Source organism: Corvus brachyrhynchos, unplaced genomic scaffold (assembly GCF_000691975.1).
Source record: "Corvus brachyrhynchos isolate BGI_N302 unplaced genomic scaffold, ASM69197v1 scaffold6, whole genome shotgun sequence".
NCBI classification, from domain to species: domain Eukaryota; kingdom Metazoa; phylum Chordata; class Aves; order Passeriformes; family Corvidae; genus Corvus; species Corvus brachyrhynchos.
In genome coordinates, this window is record NW_008238632.1 from 388,643 (window position 1) to 396,091 (window position 7,449).

The 7,449-nt window shown below is 39.7% G+C and overlaps 1 protein-coding gene across 5 annotated transcripts in view; it reads right to left on the reverse strand.

The window, feature by feature from the left end:
* GRM1 (glutamate metabotropic receptor 1) overlaps window positions 1-7,449 on the reverse strand; it is a 193,577-nt gene that overhangs the window by 184,298 nt on the left and 1,830 nt on the right. The gene's annotated exons all lie outside the window — the stretch shown is intronic.

Consider the following 7,449-nt stretch of genomic DNA (forward strand, 5'->3'; position numbering starts at 1 on the left):
GGGAAAGAGAATAGAGTATACCTTGACTATTGAAATATAAAACCACAAAAAACCAAGATGAAACAATACTGAGACATAAAGGAATAGAATTTAGTAACCCACCATTCTTCAAATATTCAAGAAATGGGAAACTTGCCTGATATTCAGTGATAACTAATTATATAAAGAGAGCACTCAGGGAAGATAAAACCACAACAGAAAAGTTAAATTAATTCTCTCAGTCTGCACTGCCTGAAAAGGCGGATAGGACAGTTCTCACACAAAGGTCATTCCATATGTAGGATAGAAATGAACCATTGTCTCAGAGTGTCAATAGAATGTATTTTAGAACAAATCCAAATTCATAAGGTGGACTTCAACAAATTTCCAATGCCAGCTAATTTTCTACTGTGGCACGTTAACACCAGTAAAAGGGGCCTTAGCACAAAAACAAGCGGTAAAGTAGAAAAAGCAATTTTACATATTCACGTATCAGTTTTCATTTTTAACTGAATTTATGGAGAGTAGAGAGGCATAGCATGTAATCCAGTGAACAACAGACATGGTATTTCTGCAGACTTTAGATATTTCTTCACAAAGCTAATTGGCAGGAACAACAACAAAACAGTATTAAGGTACAAATAAATAAATATGCCATATCAGGGAAAAATTAACATAACTTTTCAGAAAAAACCACATACCTCAGAAGCTAATTAGACTTCTGTTTTGGAGCAGGTAACCCTGTGAATAATACAATCACTATAGAGTACTTAGGATTTAAGAAAGCTTTTGGTGAGGTCTCTTATTAAAGTCTCTGACAGAAATAGAGGTAATATGAGATACAACAGAAGGTCCTGGATTAATAATTGGCTAACAGATAGGAATCAAAGTGTAGGAAATAAAATTTGTGTTAATAAATTAAGGGTAACACATGTGAGGATAACCCTCTGTGTGATGGCCTCTGAAGTAAGTCTTACCATTTAAGAACAAGGTTTTGTGGTAATTTTAAGATATTTTCTGACAACATCCATTCAGTGCATGGTGGTAATTAAAAAAGTAGTGGACTACTGGAAGTTTATCAGGAAAGGTCTGAGAGCAATACTGAAATTGTTACCTCACAAGGGAGTTTAACTGTGGTGTACCCCCATCCCGAATACTGAATAGCTCTGCTTGCCCACATTTCATACTGGAATTAGAAGTACAGAATAATGATCAGGATTAACAAATGATGAACAGTTTTGTATGAACTTCTGAAGGTAATGCAGTTATCAAAGAATAGTTTTAAGTGAATAGCAGGAAACTTCTGTTCACACAAGATACTTATTAATTTATAAGATTGAGGGAGAACTTTACTGTGAGTGTTACTGAGCATGGGAACAGGCTGAGAGATTGTGGAATCTCCTCCCCAGGAGATATTCAAAAGCCATATGGACAAAATCCTGAGCAACACGCTTTAGTGGACCCTGTTTGAGCAGGGAGGCTGGATGAGATGACTTCCGGTGGTCTTTTCCAATCTTAATTATTCTGTAATTCTGTGATGCTCTAGAGACCAAATTATAAATGATACAAAATGGGATTGGACAAACTTCTAAAGGTAACCTTTGCTGGTGGCTGGTAGACCTGGGACTTGGGAACTTGCTACAGACTGGAACTGTGGAGGTATGCTCTGTCCTGCTCTTGTTTCTTTTCATATTCAGCCTCTCTCTCAACAGCCAACTTTCTGATGGCAAACCAGATTTAGAAATTGTTAAGATGTACATTAATAGTAATAACAGTGTTTGAGGAAACACTATTGAAAAACTAGACTGCAAACCTGAGCTGGTTACCCGCTGGATGGCATTTGTCCCTTGCACACCTCTCTCCAACCATCTCTGGCGATAACCCTTAGCATCCCTTGGATACCCACAGGTGACAGGACAATTCTTTAGGTGCAATCAGGTCCCGTCAGTTCCTGGCCCTCCAGTTCAGACTCCAGGCACAGGTGTTAATTACTGCCATCTGTGACAGTGGCTAATGCAGCAAGCACACCTGCCACCCAGAAGATAAACTGAAATCCCTGTATTGCTTTGTGTGAGCACCAGTTAGTAACAACTTTGATCAGCATTTTTCTGGGCTGCATGTGGCAGGTGCAATACTTCTGGGCTCTCACTGCAGCTCCCAGCTCACTGATATATCAGACCCCTAAAGAATGTTTCTCAATGGATGACACTGCTTCTAGTTATATTTTTACTCCAGCTTTCTGTTTTCTGTTTGAGAAACCTTAGTGCAAGCACCTCCATGTTATGAACCACAGGTTTGAAAGTATATTTTAGAGGCATTTTCTCATAGCTTTTTGAGAAAGCTAAGTTCATTTAAGATTTTTAAAAGTCTTCAGTGAGACAAGAAACTTGCCAGAGTTAACAAGGATTATAGGACATAGAAATCTGATAGCAAGGACATAATGTAGAAAAAAATGAAAGTAAAGCACAAATGAACCCATTGTGCTGACTGATAAATATGAACTCTAGCAGTATTGCTGAGAAGGCAGGCACAGGAGTTCGATGAACCTTTTGAGATTATTTAACTCATGCAGCTGCCAGTTGTGTAGTTGAAAAGTTATGCTATTTGTGAATATAGGAGTAATGCAAAGCAATATATCTTCAAGAAGGAATTTCTCTTGGTCTCTACAGTGTTTGTCACCAACCATAATTTTTTCAACTTTAATCTATGTAAATGATTCTCCCAGCACCTTCTAATTAATACAATTAATGCATCCAATGTATAGAGACTTGTTTTGAAACTAATTTCTGCTTTTCTTGGGACATATGCCTCTCCCTTTTTTCTTGTCACAAAGCCTTTGAAGATGGTTAGTGAACCAACTTAAACACAGAAAAAAATAGATTGAAATATGCATCTATGAACACACATCTCAGCACAATTCATACCACTACATGAACTTAACCTTTAAGAGCATTTTTGTAATTGTTGGTGTCTATAGAAATATTGGCACACTCTAAAATTTCAAGCATTTGAACTGGAATTCCTTATCTCTCTTGCCTGACAATATTTTTACCAAAAAGTATTAATCACTGAGTGACACCATAGAATTAATAATAGAACATCGTTAGAAACACCTTCTGAGAAATTAAACACAATTTTATGAAAATCATTCCTTTGAGCAATTTGATCAATATAGCCCCACTTACCTTTAAAAAGAAGCATTATCTTCCAGCATATCTAAAGCTACTTTAGTGGGTTCTACTGAATGAATTTATTTCTCGTGAGATTTGCAATAAAGTGCAGGACTCGCTCCTTTCCACCCTCTTTCCAACATATATAACCATGTTTATGAGTTTCCTGTACAATGGACAGTATGCAGCAGTCAGGTTATCAAAAATCATTGTGAATATAATATACTTAGCATCTACTTTGATGTGAAAGTCTTTACAGTTGTGCCATCTGCTTCATCATAGTTCATTTTAAGCCTTATACTCAAGAAGAAGGAACAGCCTGGCAATACGAATCTGATAAAATTTAATCAAGTCCAGAAACATCTCACTTTTCTCCAAAATTAATTTCTAATCAGTCCAAATTTGGTGCAACTTAATCATTCCATTTCCAAAGCTGCCTCTGCGAAGTCTGCATGTCAATCTGTTGGAATGGAAATTTTGTTTATAAAGGGGTATTTGTACAATAAAGAGTAAGCATGGTCCATACATTGCAAACAGCATTCAAAGGAATCTGTGCTGTACATTTAGATTTTGTTTTCACAGAATCAAAAATCTCACATACTTTTTATGTGGCTAACAGGCAGGTAATGATTTAAATGAAAAGCCAGGTACAGGTGCCTAGTATTTCTATTTGCTTATCCAGAAGTGGTGTACTTAGAAGAAGAGGTGATAAAAGGACTACTTACACCGTCATCTCTCCTGCTCCATGTACAAGAGGAACAGGTAAAAGTGAGGGATTTGGTGGAGACTTCATGCTGATCACTAGCCAGGGTGCAGGTGTCTTGTGGGTTTTGGAAGTCAGCATAACCTACATCAATCTCATAACCATTCTGCATTTTCTGGGAGCAACCCCATTAACTTCTGTGCCTTCAGCATGAAAGCAGCACAGCAGTGGTGCTTGCTATCTCTTGCCTTGTTCCGCAGGCAGCCCGGGGGCTCTTCTCCAGGAAGAAAGTGTCCCCTGTAATTCTTCACCAAATCACCAGTGGCTGCCTGGTTTGAGAATAATACCTGACTCTGAAGTTATCTTGCAAAAGACCAGAATATCTCACTTGGAAAGTTACCCTTAGCAAGCATAGATCCTTCTGCCCTTATCACACTAAGGATTGTGCCCAGCTTAAGATATGTGCTTTCTGATGCCTTTGATTTCCTTAGGAAGCTTTGGCTCAAAGTTAAGCATCCACTTACGTGCATTTCAAGATAAGAATGATTTTCAAGCCTAAAACCTGAGATGTAGACACACCAAGAACTCCAACATTGAAATACCTTTGAAGAAAACTTAAAAAAATAATAGCCTTGAAAATGCTTTGCAACTACTATATGGTCATACAGCCTTCCACTGACAGATGCACAGATTTGTTACAGCATTTAATGACTGTTGCCCACTCTGGAAAACACTGACTCTCATAATGGGCAACTATGCTCACCTGAGATACATAATAAAATAACCAAACACAGTAACTCCTTTCTTTCTTCTTTAATGTGGAGTTTTATGTGTCAATTTTTATGTACAAGGAGCACCATGCTATGTGGACCTTTGAAAACAGGTTTTATTCACTCGCTGAGAAATTTTTACCCAGGTGCAATGTTTATACATCTTAAACCACTGTGTAAAAACCCCAACAGGTCTGGCACATCTCCGTGCAGCTTCATGTACCAAAGTGTAGAGACTGAGTGTCATCACTAATTAATTACCATATTGACACAGGAAGAATAAACTTACATGTCAAATGAAAACTACTTAAAGACATCCTCCTATATGGATGACTTCTTTGTGTTCATTCTTATGGCACGTGTAGGCTTCATGTTTAGAAACTTGGGAAACAAATTGTGTGGTATTCATTTGTGATTTTCATTAAAGCTGTAATTGTGTACCCAGGTATTGGTTTGGGCATTCAGCCAACTTGAGTTAGGTTGCAGGAGTAGAGGAAGGGTAAGCAGAGGAGTTAGATGGTTCAGGCTGGGAAAGGGCTCATCTCTCTGGGCAGTTTCAGTGGCCCTACGCCGGGTCAGTGAGGACTGAGGAGCGTGGCTCGCTGACACAGGCGGTCAGTCAGCTCAGTGGTCTCACTGCAACCCCTTGTGGCTGGGCGCCTGCAAGAGCTGAGCATTGTCCATCCCCATGAGAACCAGAGGTCAGGGCAAAACTAAGCAGCTTTTCTCTCTGGAGAGGGGGCCAAACTGGATCTGGAGCACCAGGAAGGGGAAGGAATTAACTTCTTCACAGTGACAACCTATGCATTTCCTAGAAACATACCCCTTCCTCACAGTCCTTGTTGAAGAGATTCTCCAACCAGTGATGCCCTAGAATTCCTCCCAGCACATTTTGCAGCCCACCGTAAAGACAGTGTAGAGGCCTATGAGTAATTGTGGAGGAGGAATGTTTCTGACTACATTTTATCCCTGTATTTCCAAACATAGCGTGGATGGAGCAGCTCTGCTCACACAGATTATTATTCGGAGTGGCTTTGTGTTGTCTGCAAAGAATGATTTCACCTTTAACAGTACAGTGAATGCACGGGGTTTGAAACAACAGAAATGCAACCATTTACACTGATTTTCATTAATACTAATTTCACTTTAAATAGAAGAGAAAAAATAATCTTTGGAATCTACTGAACAGCAATTGGGTGGGGGTCAATGACTTGTCTTTCTGGAAAGAAATGCAAAAGTTTAAGCTTGTTACATATTTTCAGTGACATTTTTGGCTTGAATTTAACAATAAGGGAATGACAGACAGAGATTAATTAAAAAAAAAGTAAATCTGAATCTCAAGCTGCATGATCTGCAAAATCCTTGTGACCTTTCCTAAGAGAAGAGTGCTGCCTTGTGGGCTATCCCTATTTTCAGAAGTATCACTTCAAAATCTTGCAACAATTATTTTTCATCAGTCAGTAACATTCATAAAAATAGGTATCTAATTAAAATTGCTCACAAGAAATGACTGAGGTTGCTACTTTTACTGATCTTTTTTTAAAAATGAACCTTCAGAAGATGTTCTCTTTTCCAAAAGAGGTAAGGCCCACTAATGTTAACAGGAGTGGGACAGAGAGGCAGCCAGTCCCTCGAGGCAACTCCTCAGGCACAGTGAGTTAGCAGAGCTCCCCAGAGTGCCTTGAAGGGAGTGATGGCTATTTAAATCAACAAAGAATTTACCCCTTCCATGTTTATTCGTCATCCTGGCCTTCCACAGGATCTAATCATATCTCTCAACAATAGAGAATCTTAATAGCTTATGTTGGAGTCTTACTAGCAGCTCATTTTCTTATCTGAACAGGGCATAAATTAACTGCAAATGTCAGGTCATTGCTTCATGCTCTCACTTGTCCCCCAGCTCCCTCAAATTGCAGTACTTTCTGGTTTTGGTGTCCAAATCAATCCAGTTCCCTTCTGAATGATGTAAATATGGAACTCTTCCTGGAGATTTATTTTTTTGTCACAATATATATTTTTACCTCATTTTACTTAGTCATCTCTGTGAGAATGCAAGGTGTGGAGTCAGCTCAGCAAGCAGAGGGAAACATAAATCAAATCTATACAAGAGATACACTCAGATAAACAGAATAGTTGCAAAGCTATAGCAATAATGTGGTCAGATTTGCATTTTTATACTTAAAAATCCCATTTTGAGGACCACAACTGGACTACAGGAATATCACAGTAATATATCACAAGAGTTTGTTTTCTATCAAATGCAATTACTGCTGCAATTTATGTTGGTCCACCTAGCCTGGCCATAAACCAATGTCTCCTCTTTAAAATAACCTTACTCTTGCTATTTTTCTTCTGATATTTAAAATGAAGAAGACCTGTTGACTATGAACAGATTGCGCAGAGTGATAGCTTTGACTATTGCTCAAGCTGCATGCAAGCACACTTGCCCAGACTTCCTGGCAGGTGAGCCTCTGCCTGCCCTTTCCCACAGCACCTGGTTTTGCAGGGGCTACCTGGACAGGGGAGGGATTTTCAGGTTTCTTTCCTCTCTGTTCGCAGACCCAGAAAATCAGTTCACATGCAGCAAAGCCAGCAGCTTATCCAGAGTCCCTGCCGACCCCTGATTCCGTTTTGCCAAACTCCCCCGCGAGATGAAGCCCCACGGACTGACCGGCCCCACGGAGCCGCCGGGGCCCCGTCGGAGCTGCTGCCCGCCCCAGATCCATCTGCTCACATCTGTTAACTTTTATTTAGAAACACAAGAACCACTCTGTGTGCAAATGCGGACAGGGCCGGAACCGCCGGGGAGACGCCCGATCTCTTGCGG